This window comes from Dendrobates tinctorius, unplaced genomic scaffold (assembly GCF_039654945.1).
Source record: "Dendrobates tinctorius isolate UK_male_01 unplaced genomic scaffold, ASM3965494v1 ptg000384l, whole genome shotgun sequence".
Classification (NCBI taxonomy): Eukaryota; Metazoa; Chordata; class Amphibia; order Anura; family Dendrobatidae; genus Dendrobates; species Dendrobates tinctorius.
The window spans coordinates 3712501-3725478 of NW_027362050.1; positions in this window are offsets into that span (position 1 = coordinate 3712501).

The window sequence follows — 12978 nt, forward strand, 5'->3', positions numbered from 1 at the left end:
GAGTAAACATGGCTAGAAACTGGCTAAAACGCATGTGCACAAAAAACTACTTGCGCACGATGCGCTGCGCACAAAGACGCAAATGTTAAACTAGCCTTAGCTGTGTAAATGTTCGCTAATTGTAAACTAGTACATTCATTAACAGCAACCAAAAATGTGGGGAAAAGCTGAAACACAATTTGCAGCATGTTTTCATTTACAATGTTATTAAGCTTTATTTATGCAACACCAGAAGACTCTGAATGGTAGCGTATGTCTGTAATATACCTGTATAAAAACTATCCACATGGTCGACTGCTGAGATTGCATTAAGAGAAGTCATATTTGTTTTAGTTATCAAAGAGTAAGGACCCGTGTAGTCTGTGAAAGATACCAGAGATTGGTCTTCAATGATGGTGTCTGTGGTTACGTCATACTGGATAATATTAAAGCCGGCGATGCTGACCCTGAAAATCAAAAAATAAATATCATAATTAGTGTGGTCTGCCAAAGGAAACACAGAGCAAGTACAGTCACGTTTATATCCTTAGCTGTAAGTCCTGCACTTCAATTCTGGCACATTCAGTCCAACTCTAGGACCTCTCAGACTTTATAGTGCAGGTGCTTCTTAAACCTCTGCACCATAATATTACTCCTTGGTGCAGACTGTTCCACTCTTCAGTTTGTTTATCATACAGTTTCCAGACCCCAGAGCATAATAAATGTAATATGTAAAAAAAAATAAAAAATACTTGTACTCGCCTCACCACTCACCTCTCCAGCCCCTCCACATCCCATCTTCAGATCATCGCTCCTCAAGCTGAAATCCCTGGGCTTCTCACAGTGGTCCGGGACTTCCGGTTTTGATGAAGCGCAAAAAAATCGAAGCGTAATTACATCACGGCGTGAGTAATTCCATCACTTGTGGGGATTTTAGTGGTCATGACCGGTGATCTGAAGATGTGTTGAGGACAAAACGGGTGATGGCGAGAGGCCGATAAGGTGAGCGGCAAGGTGAATACAATGTTTTATCTATTTGGAATATTAAAAATATAGAAATATAGTGATGGTACCTGTACTGTAACTGGGGATCCAGTGGTCCATTGAAATAAGAATGAGTCTTTGATCCATCACCCAGAAGAACATTTATCTTATCTGACTTTGCAAAATTTGTGATCTGTTCCTCCTCAAAGATGTAGGTGACATAAGTGTTTGTTAGTTTGTTCTTAAAATCATCGTATGTTTTCGATAAAATTCCATGAGGCTGGCGATCGCCTGAAAAGGAAAGTCAACTATTTAGATTATTAAAATTAAAAGGGACATGATCCCTGATTACATAGAATATAGCAAACCACCATTGGGTGTGCCTTATAAAAAGTGCTCCTATAATGTTCTACATTTTCTAATACGCATTCTGAAGATATTTTATTAAAGCTATGAACAATTCAATGCATTGGTTTCTATGACTGAAACATGTTACAGGGGAACAGTAAATGTTTCAAAAACATTTTCCATAGGTAGAAAAAGTAGCAAAAAGCCATTACAGCATTTAGCATCTTTCAATTACCTTTGCAAATCTAACGTGGCTAAATAATTTACTAAGGTCCAGATCTAACTTTACTGTCACGCTGCTGCTATGCAGGTAGATGCAAGCTCCACTAGATGGCAAGAGAGTGGAGGGAGGATGCACACAGCAAGGACAGACCTGCAGCGCAGCAGCGAAGCTGCCAGCAGGTGGCAGCAGAATAGTCAAACAAGCTGGGTCGATATTAGTCTGAAGTGCAGTACCAAAGGAATAAACAAACACCAAGTCAGAGAAAAGCCAAATGGGTCAGTACCAGTCAGGAGCAATTATGCCAAAGACAAGAGACAAACAGCATGTCAGGGTCCAAGCCAAGTCAAATACCAGAGAGTTTAAAACATGTAAGGGGGAACACAGAGTCGGGACAAGAAGAAGGGAACAAAACAGACACGGGCAAAGTCAGCAACAGCAAAAGGACAAATCAGGGTATACACAGAGTCAGCTACTCACGCCGTAGGCAGAAACTATAACGGACACCGCCTGCAGGATGCAGTGAAGAGAAATAGTCAGCCTGGTACCAGAACGAGGCAGAAAAAGTTAACCTTTAATATGATCAGACAGGGAAAGGGAGACAGGATGCAAAACCCAGCCTGGATCTTGACATTTACTTTATTTGCACTGTATTTTATAATGAAAGCTGGATTTTATAATGCCCAATCGTTCTCAGTAAAATCAAGTCATGAATGAATATTCAAGAAGCTCTCATTTACTTTTACCTATGGAAAAGCTTATAAGTATAGTAGCCATTTCTACTATGTTTAAGAAATTTTGAAAAATGTATTTTTTAGGGATTAATCTAGTTGTGAAGTTGATTTCCCTTCTATGGGCTAGCAGGGACTTATTTGTTTTGTTTGCTATTGGGCTAAGATCTTATCGGCAGGTAGTTGCTACATGTCTGTTCTGTGGTGTGAAATTCTCTCCCACTTCAGAGCGCTCCTGGCAGAAATTTTCCTATTTGCTGTGATGTCACTTCAACACAGCAGCTCCTTATTTTTTGCTCAGCTATACTGAAATTCGCATGACTATTTGTCTATGGCTTTTTTCTTTTCCAGAAGTTTGAACAATGAACATCAAAGTCTTTTTATTTAGGTTCTATGATTTCTCATGGACTTCATTAGAATGTATTCATACTTCTGGAACGGTTTTGAGCACTGAACTACTGTCATGATCTCAGTGCGGGTTTGACTTGCACACGTGGGGTTAATGTTTGGAACCAGTGCTGATGACTGGCATTTCTGGGGTTAAAGGTTGTGATCCCGGTGCAGGCTTACCTGCACATCTGGGGCTATGATTGTGGCCTCTCCCTGGTTCTGGGGGAGGCTTCTTATAGCCTCAGGACGCTCCCATCCCTGTCAGTTATACTTTCGCCCTTGGCATTGTGTGGTGACCCCTGAGTGTGTTTGTGCTGTGTTCTGGTTACTTGATTCTCTGTGTATGACTCGGTCTGTTCCCTGGATATCGCTTTGGATTCTGCCTGGTACCTTTTATGTCTGTTTGGTTTTGATCTCTGCTTGGCCCTGATTATCCGCTCTGTCTCCTCCCTGGTACTGTACTGTGATCCTGTGTATGACCTTTGGCTTTGTCTGACCTCCTGTCTGTTTATCTCTCCTGTACCTCGCTGGTCTGTACTGTGCATAACCTCTGCTTTGCTTGGACTCTGAGTTCTCTTCCTTCTCTGTGTGCAGGACGCTAAGCCCCGCCCCCTTGCAGTCACATGACCATTCACATGACCATAGGTCCTATGCTGGCTTCCTAAACTTCAGCATCCACAGGTCCTGTGCATCGGTACTTTCTGGCTGTACCTGACCCCGGTACCCCTACATTGCGGGTGAGTCACTGCTCAGCGGAGGCTGCACGCCGGCGCTGACACTCAGGACACGCGCACTGGCTCAGTGAGCAAGTACAGTGCGGTGTTCCTGACATTATAACTGACCATTTCAGTTTTTTTTTTTCTTCGGAAAAAAAAAAAAAAAAAAAAAGTGTGTTATCCTCATGGATCCCATACAAGCCTTGTCTGATCAGGTCAAGCACCTGACCCAAATGTTCCATAAGCTCAATGTGGAACAACGCACGATGGCCCAGACCCAGCAACAGTTGGTAGTTACTGTGCAGGGGGCTGTCGATGCAGGGGCTTCTGGTTTTGGGGGTAGGGATGTGTCATTAGCATCCCCCGAATCTCCGGTCAAATTGCCAGACTTTTTCTCAGGAGACAAAAAGGAGTTCAGGTCTTTCAGAGAAGGATGCAAGCTTTTTTTTTCTCTAAGGCCCCGCTCCTCCGGGGATGAGTTCCAGAGGGTAGGGGTCATTATTTCCCTACTTCGGGGGGCTCCGCAAGCATGGGCTTTCTCTCTGTCTTCCTCTGCTCCTGAACGTATGTCAGTGAACGCATTCTTTGAGGCCCTCGGGCACATTTATGATGAACCTGACCGAGTGCGATTGGCAGAGGATATGTTGATGAGTGTCTGTCAGGGGAAACATTCAGCTGAGTGGTTTTGTTCTGAGTTCCGCCGCTGGGCCGCAGAGGTCTCTTGGAGCAACGCCGCACTCCGAGGACTCTTTCGCAGAGGCTTGTCCGAGCGGCTGCAGGATGCCTTGGCGTTACATCCCCCACCTAACTCTCTCGAGGACGCCATGACCCAGGCCGTCCGGATGGACCGCAGGCTGCGGGCCAGAGGGGTGATGCAGGTGGATACTCCATTATTCCCCAGTGGAAAAGAGACTGCCCCTGAGCCCATGGATGTAGGCGCCCTCTCCCTGAAGGATACGGAGAGGAAACGCCGGAAGGACAAGCAGTTATGCTTTTACTGCGGTAAAACGGGACATTGGAAAAGGGATTGCCCGAATTGCCCGTCTTCAAACCCGGTCGGCGGGAAACGACTAGGTCTGGGTAGTCAACGGGGAGGCTGCTCAGACCCTCAGGTACCATTTTCCTCGTTTTCTAAAGTGTTACTGCCTGTGGAACTGTTTGTGGACGGTAGTTCTTTTTCCTCTACAGCCTTCGTCGACTGCGGATCATCTATTAACCTCATTGACTCCCAATTGGTCACACACTGCAAGATAGGGACAGTTAGGCTCAAGGTTCCGATCAAGGTGATGGCCATTGACTCATCTCCCCTCACTAAGGAGGGAATTCGCTTTATGTCTGATGTGTTTTCGCTCAGAGTGGGCGCTATTCATGTGGAAAACATAAGTTGTTTTGTGCTGGACAATCTACCTGCAGGGTTGGTGTTGGGCATTCCCTGGTTACAACGCCATAACCCAGTTATTAACTGGAAAACAGGGGAGATTGTTCAATGGGGGTTTAATGATTTTGAGTTATGTGATAAATCCGCACTGCTGGTTGAACCAGTTAAATCTGTGTCTGTATCATCTGTCGAGCTGGAAGGTATTCCGGAATGCCTGAAGGACTTCGAAGATGTATTCTCCGAAAGCGAGGCCGAGACGTTACCGCCACATAGACCCTTTGACTGCGCTATTGAGCTGGTCCCGGGGGCTAAATTACCCAAAGCCCGTCTGTTTAATTTGTCTGGTCCTGAGCGCTTGGCTATGAAGGAGTACATTACTGAAAGTCTGCGCAAAGGACACATACGTCCTTCAGTCTCACCTGTAGCAGCAGGTTTCTTTTTTGTAAAGAAAAAAGATGGCGGGTTACGTCCCTGTCTCGACTTCCGGGAGCTTAATCAAATTACTGTACGGAATACGTACCCCCTTCCGTTGATTCCCGATTTATGTAACCAGCTATCAGGGGCAAAGTGGTTTTCTAAACTGGACCTTCGGGGGGCATATAATTTGATAAGGGTCCGGGAGGGGGATGAATGGAAAACCGCGTTCCTCACGACTGAGGGACTATTTGAAAATTTAGTCATGCCGTTTGGTCTTACCAACGCCCCTGCCATATTTCAGAATTTCATCAACGTGGTATTCTCGGATCTCATTGGTCGTTTTGTCGTTATCTACTTAGATGACATTTTGATATATTCCCCCGACAAGTATTCTCATTTGGAACATGTACGAACTGTGCTCCAAAGGCTTAGAGAAAATCATTTGTATGCCAAATTGGAGAAATGTGTATTCTGTGTACAAGAGATGTCCTTTTTGGGGTTAATTGTATCCGGTGAGGGTTTTCGCATGGACCCCAAGAAGGTGCAGGCCATTGCGGATTGGGTGCAACCCCGAGATCTTAAGGGTCTTCAGCGCTTCTTGGGGTTCGCCAATTATTACCGCAAATTTATCCGGGGGTTTTCGCAAGTGGTCAAACCTCTCACGGATCTAACATGCAAAGGTGCGGATGTGAGAAATTGGTCCTCGCTCGCAAAAGAGGCCTTTGCAACGCTGAAAAAATGTTTTATGTCTGCTCCTGTGTTAGTGCAGCCAGATCCGTCCAAACCATTCGTCGTGGAAGTGGACGCCTCTGAGGTGGGGGTGGGGGCGGTGTTGTCCCAAGGGCCTGCCACTCTAACCAACCTCAGGCCATGTGCTTTCTTTTCCAAGAAGTTCTCTGCTGCGGAAAGAAATTACGACATAGGCAATAGAGAGCTTCTTGCAGTCAAATTGGCGTTTGAAGAATGGAGGCACTTTTTGGAGGGGGCCAGTCACCCGGTTACGGTGATCACGGATCACAAAAATCTGTCGTACATTGAGTCTGCTAAAAGACTAACGCCCAGACAGGCCCGTTGGTCACTTTTTTTTTCCCGTTTTCAGTTTACGATTACATTTCGTCCAGGGTCTAAGAATGTCAAGGCTGACGCCTTATCACGCAGTTTTCAGCCGGTGTCGCCCCCTGAGCCACCGTCCTCCATTCTTCACCCTGGGGTTGTGATAGCAGAGGTCTCATCTGAATTGGAACGGGAGATTCTGGGGGTCCAGTCGCAGGCCTCGGCGGCCAAGCCGGAGGGGAAGTTGTTTGTCCCAGAGCAACTTCGCCTGAAACTCTTGCAGGAGTTCCATGAATCCAAGCTGAGTGCTCACCCTGGTATTTCAGCCACACGTCTGGCAGTGGCTAGGATCTTTTGGTGGCCTACCCTTGGTTCGGACATAAAAAAATTCATTGCTGGTTGTGGGGTCTGCGCTCGTTCTAAAAGCTCTCATAGCCGGCCGGCAGGGGAGCTGATACCCTTGGCAGTGCCCGAAAGGCCATGGACTCATTTATCCATGGATTTTGTTACCAATCTCCCTCCATCTAAGGGTAATACAGTGGTATGGGTAGTGGTGGACAGGTTTTCTAAGCAGGCTCATTTCATTCCCCTGTCCGCACTACCGTCAGCTGAGACGTTGTCCAGGTTGTTTGTGCAGCATGTGATCCGGTTGCATGGGGTACCCCTGAATGTGGTGTCTGATCGTGGTGTGCAGTTTGTGGCTAAGTTTTGGCGTGCCTTCTGCAAAAAATTAGGTATGTCTCTGTCCTTTTCGTCTGCATACCATCCTGAGAGCAATGGGCAGACGGAGCGCACTAACCAGTCCCTGGAACAGATCCTCAGGTGTCTAACCTCTGCTAGACAGAATGACTGGTGCGATGCACTGCCGTTGGCTGAATTTGCCTTCAATAGTCGGGTGAGTCAATCCACTGGTAGGTCCCCTTTCTTGATTAACTATGGGTTCAGTCCTCATTTTGGTGAGTTTTCTCATCTGGATTCGGGGTGTCCCGGGGCTGAGGATTCTGTTCAGCGGTTAAAAGATACATGGGCAGAAGTCCAGCGGCGTATATCTAGGTCTCAAGGCAGGTATAAGTTTTTCGCGGACAGGAAACGAACACCTGGTCCCATGTTTCGGGTGGGAGAGAAAGTTTGGCTCTCCACGCGAAACATTAAGTTAAAGATTCCGTCAGCCAAGTTGGGACCCAAATTCATTGGCCCGTACAAGATTGTGGAAAAAATCAATCCAGTGGCGTATAGGCTGTGCCTTCCACCCTCTTTCAAGATAACTAACGTCTTCCACAAATCTCTACTGAAACCTTTTGAAGCAGTACGGGGAGACTCCGACTCTGCTGCTCCTCCGGTTTTGGTCGAAGGGCAGGTGGAGTACGAGGTTGGTCATATCGTAGATTCCAGGTTGGTACGGCGGTCGGTACAGTACCTGGTTCATTGGAAAGGGTATGGACCGGAGGACAGGTCCTGGGTACCAGCCCGGTTGATGCATGCTGATCGCCTGGTGCGGGCTTTCCATGCTAAGTACCCAGGCAAGCCTGGGGGTCCAGAGGCCCCCCGTTGAGAGGGGGGTACTGTCATGATCTCAGTGCGGGTTTGACTTGCACACGTGGGGTTAATGTTTGGAACCAGTGCTGATGACTGGCATTTCTGGGGTTAAAGGTTGTGATCCCGGTGCAGGCTTACCTGCACATCTGGGGCTATGATTGTGGCCTCTCCCTGGTTCTGGGGGAGGCTTCTTATAGCCTCAGGACGCTCCCATCCCTGTCAGTTATACTTTCGCCCTTGGCATTGTGTGGTGACCCCTGAGTGTGTTAGTGCTGTGTTCTGGTTACTTGATTCTCTGTGTATGACTCGGTCTGTTCCCTGGATATCGCTTTGGATTCTGCCTGGTACCTTTTATGTCTGTTTGGTTTTGATCTCTGCTTGTCCCTGATTATCCGCTCTGTCTCCTCCCTGGTACTGTACTGTGATCCTGTGTATGACCTTTGGCTTTGTCTGACCTCCCATCTGTTTATCTCTCCTGTACCTCGCTGGTCTGTACTGTGCATAACCTCTGCTTTGCTTGGACTCTGAGTTCTCTTCCTTCTCTGTGTGCAGGACGCTAAGCCCCGCCCCCTTGCAGTCACATGACCATTCACATGACCATAGGTCCTATGCTGGCTTCCTAAACTTCAGCATCCACAGGTCCTGTGCATCGGTACTTTCTGGCTGTACCTGACCCCGGTACCCCTACATTGCGGGTGAGTCACTGCTCAGCGGAGGCTGCACGCCGGCGCTGACACTCAGGACACGCGCACTGGCTCAGTGAGCAAGTACAGTGCGGTGTTCCTGACAACTACATTTCTCCTCTGGTCTGTGATATCCACGGTTTGTTAAATTTTTCACAATGTTCCAATAAGAATGGAATTGATTTCAAAAGAGAAACACAACTCGATATTTATCATACTAAAAATGCAGTTTTTAGAAATATCCCATATGTGGCCGTAATGTGCAAATTGGCTTGAATGTTGGTCTCTAAAATATAGGGGCACATTATGGATTTTGTGGTCTTCTTTTAATTTGGATGTTTTCCTAGCATCAGTGATCAAACCCCAAAAGATCCAATTTTGAAACTACACCCCTGATGAATTTCACAGCTGGTTTTTGAAAATTAAAAATATTTTTTTTCTGATTTTTTTAAGATATTTTAATGTCAAATCTTTAATTTTCACACGGAATCATAGCAGAAAACATACTGCAAATACATGAATAATAAAAAAAAATCTTTTTGGAATATGTAAATCTTTTTTTTTTTATATTAACAGCAGAGTAAGCGATGAAAATTAGTAGCTTTATTACAGTCAAATAGAATAGTTCTCTGAGGAAAGCCTCTATAAAGCTCCTAGCAACTGAATCTATTTAAACATTGGATACTGGAGAACTTTTTCCTATACATTTTGAAAGATATCATTGTCTTTATTGTCTGCATGTTGTCCAATATTTGGTTTTACATATTTTTGGATAACTACTGCAGGGAATGCTACTCACTTGATTGTGTCAGGTGGCAAAACAGGAAGCGTTTCCATTTAAATGTCCATGTTGGCTTATTGCTGCTTCATAAACCAGCCATAAGCAAAGGAAAAATAAAAAGCCTTCAGTGCAGGCAAAGCAAAGTAAACAGTTCTTTGGACAGTCTCTTGTTAACCACACTTAGAGGTGGAGAATGTGGGCAGCCATACACCCCCATCTCTCAGGCTGCCTATAAAACCTGGCCCAGGTGCACCAAACAATCCTCTTAGTGCTATGCGCACAGGAACAATACTCTAGGATTATCATAGAATCATAGAATCGTAGAATTGGAAGGGACCTCCTGGGCCATCTGGTCCAACCCCCTGCTCAAAGCAGGATTTGCTAAATCATCCCAGTCAGATGTCTGTCCAGCCTCTGTTTGAAGACTTCCATTGAAGGTGAACTCACCACTTCTCGTGGCAGCCTGTTCCACTCATTGATCACTCTAACTGTCAAAAAGTTTTTTCTAATATCTAATCTGTGTCTCCTCCCATTCAGTTTCATCCCATTGCTTCTAGTCTTTCCTTGTGCAAACGAGAATAAAGTTGATCCTTCTACAATGTGACAGCTCTTTAGATATTTGTAGACAGCTATTAAGTTTCCTCTCAGTCTTCTCTTTTGCAAACTAAACATTCCCAAATCCTGCAACCTTTCCTCATAAGACAGGGTTTGCAGACCGGTCACCATTCTGGTCTCTCTTTTCTGAACTTGCTCCAGTTTGTTGATGTCTTTTTTAAAATGTGGTGCCCAAAACTGGACACAATATTCCAGATGAGGTCTGACCAAAGACGAGTAGAGGGAAATAATGACTTCACGTGATCTAGACTGTATGCTTCTGTTAATACATCCTAGAATTGCATTTGCCTTTTTTGCTGCTGCATCACACTGTTGACTCATATTCAGTCTGTGATCTATTAGTATACCCAAGTCTTTTTCACATATGCTGTCACTTAGCCCTATTCCTCCCATTCTGTATATGCTTTTTTCATTTTTATTGCCCAGATGTAGTACTTTGCATTTCTCCCGGTTAAAAACCATTCTGTTAGTTGCTGCCCACTTCTCCAGTTTATTTAAATCTTTTTGAATCCTCTCTCTCTCTTCTCTAGTATTAGCTATCCCTCCTAGCTTTGTGTCATCAGCAAATTTAATCAGTTTACCCTCAATTCCTTCATCTAAATCGTTGATAAAGATGTTGAACAATACAGGGCCCAGGACAGAGCCCTGTGGCACCCCACTTGAGACATTCTTCCAACTGGATGTGCAGCCATTTACGACCACTCTTTGGGTCCCATCACTAAGCCAGTTATGAATCCACCTAACAGTTGCCTTGTCCATTCCATACTTAGTCATTTTTTCAATAAGGATTGTATGAGAGACTTTGTCAAATGCTTTGCTGAAGTCAAGATATACTATATCTACAGCATTTCCTTGATCCACACAATCAGTGATACCGTCATAGAAGGAAATTAAGTTAGTCTGACATGACTTATTAGTTACAAACCCATGCTGACTCTGTTTAATCACTTCATTCTTATCCAGGTATTGACATACATGTTGTTTAATAATTTGTTCAAAGATCTTTCCTGGTATAGAAGTCAGATCACCGGCCTATAGTTGCCTGGGTCCACCTTCTTCCCCTTTTTGAAGATAGGAACAACATTTGCTCTTCACCAGTCTTCTGGCACTTCTCCTGTTCTCCAAGAATTTTCAAAGAGTATGGAGAGGGGTTCAAAAATTTCTTCTGCTATCTCCTTCAGTACTCTGGGGTGTAATTCATCTGGACCTGGAGACTTGAATTCATTTAGGTTAGCTAAGTGTTTCCTCACTATCTTTCTGTTTATAGATATCCTGGATTCTTCTATTCCCTTAATAGGACAGTGAATAACAGTTGATGTTACATTTCCTTTCTGAGAGAAAACAGATGCAGAATAGGAATTTAAAAGTTCAGCCTTCTCAACATCCTGTCTTACCATTTCATCATTTTCATCCTGTAAAAATCCTATAGCATCTTTGACTTTTCTTTTACTTTTGACATGTCCCCAAAATCCTTTATTATTGCTTTTGACATCTCTTGCAAGCCTCAATTCATTTTCAGCTTTAGATAATCTGATTTGTGCCCTGCACGTTCTGCAGACAGCATTATATTCTTCTTTAGATATGCCTCCCTCTTTCCATTTTATAAACATTTTTTTCTTCCTTTTTAGCATGTGCTTAAGTTCTGTATTCATACATCCTGGTTTCCTTAAATGCTTCCTATTCTTCCCTCTTTTCGGAATTGTTAACAACTGTGCTTTGAGAATTTCATTTTTCAAGATTTCCCATCCTTCCTGGACATTTTTGTCTTTAAGGATATCCGGCCATTGGATCCCTCCAATTCTCTTTCTGAATCCCTTAAAATCTGCCTTTCTGAAATCTAACCTTGACGTCTGAGTCTTCACAGGTCTTCCGCCTCTAGTTATCCAAAATTCTAAAATAGCATGGTTGCTACCTCCTAGGGTCCCTGCCACTTTTACCTCCTCAACCATTTCCTCCCTGTTTATAAGGATTAGATCCAAGGTAGCAGTCCCCCTTGTTTTCTCCCCTACCTTTTGGAAGATAAAGTTGTCAGCAAGAGAGGATAAGAATTTCCTTGACCTGTTAGTTTTGCCTGAGAGAGATTCCCAACAAATGTCTGGATAGTTGAAATCTCCCATGACAACTATGTCATATTTTTTGGAGAACTTGGCCATTTGATGCATAAAGAGTTCATCCATATCTTCAGCTTGCACAGGCAGCCTGTAGTAAATGCCTACAATGGTGTCCTTTCCATTGTTCTGTCCTTGTATTCTTACCCAAACAGTTTCCACAGAACTCCCAGTCTCTGAAGCTTCAATCTCTGTGCAGATATACGCATTTCTAACATACAATGCGACACCCCCTCCTTGTTTATCAAGTCTGTTTCTTGCAAATAAGTTGTATCCTTCTAGTCTTGTATTCCAATCATGTGTATTGTCCCACCAAGTTTCAGTGATTCCAATGACATCATATTTCTTTTCCTGTGTTAGTAGTTCCAATTCTCCTTGTTTGTTGCCCATGCTTTGTGCATTAGTATAGAAACATTTTAGTTTGTGATAGGTTTCTCTTTCTCCAATATTTTTATTAATTAGATTCTTTTGTCTTTGTTCTTCCTTTCCACCTCTAATAGCAGAGTTCTCAATAGCATTTGTCAGGTGTATGGCTTTTTCTGGTCTTTTGCTTCCCTTCCCATGTTGTTCTAGTTTATAGCTCTCCTTACAAGTGTAGCAAGGTGACTTCCAAATACATGCTTTCCAGTCTTCGTAAGGTGCACCCCATCTCTAGCAAGTAGTCCATCGAATAAGTAATTCACTCCGTGATCCAGAAATCCAAATCGTTGCTGACGGCACCATCGACGTAGCCAGTTGTTCACCTGCAGAATCTTATTCCACCTCCTTGTTCCATGGCCATCCACTGGGAGGATGGAAGAGAAGACCACCTGCACTCCCAGTTCTTTTACTTTCTTGCCTAAGTCTTCAAAGTCTCTGCAGATGGTTTCCAGGTCATTTCTTGCGGTGTCATTTGTCCCCACATGTAGTAGCAGGAATGAGTAGTCATCTGTAGGTCTGAAGAGTCCTGATATCCTGTCAGACACATCTTTAATTTTTGCACCTGGAAGACAGCACATTTCTCTTGAAGTTATATCTGGTCTGCAGATAGCGGCCTCTG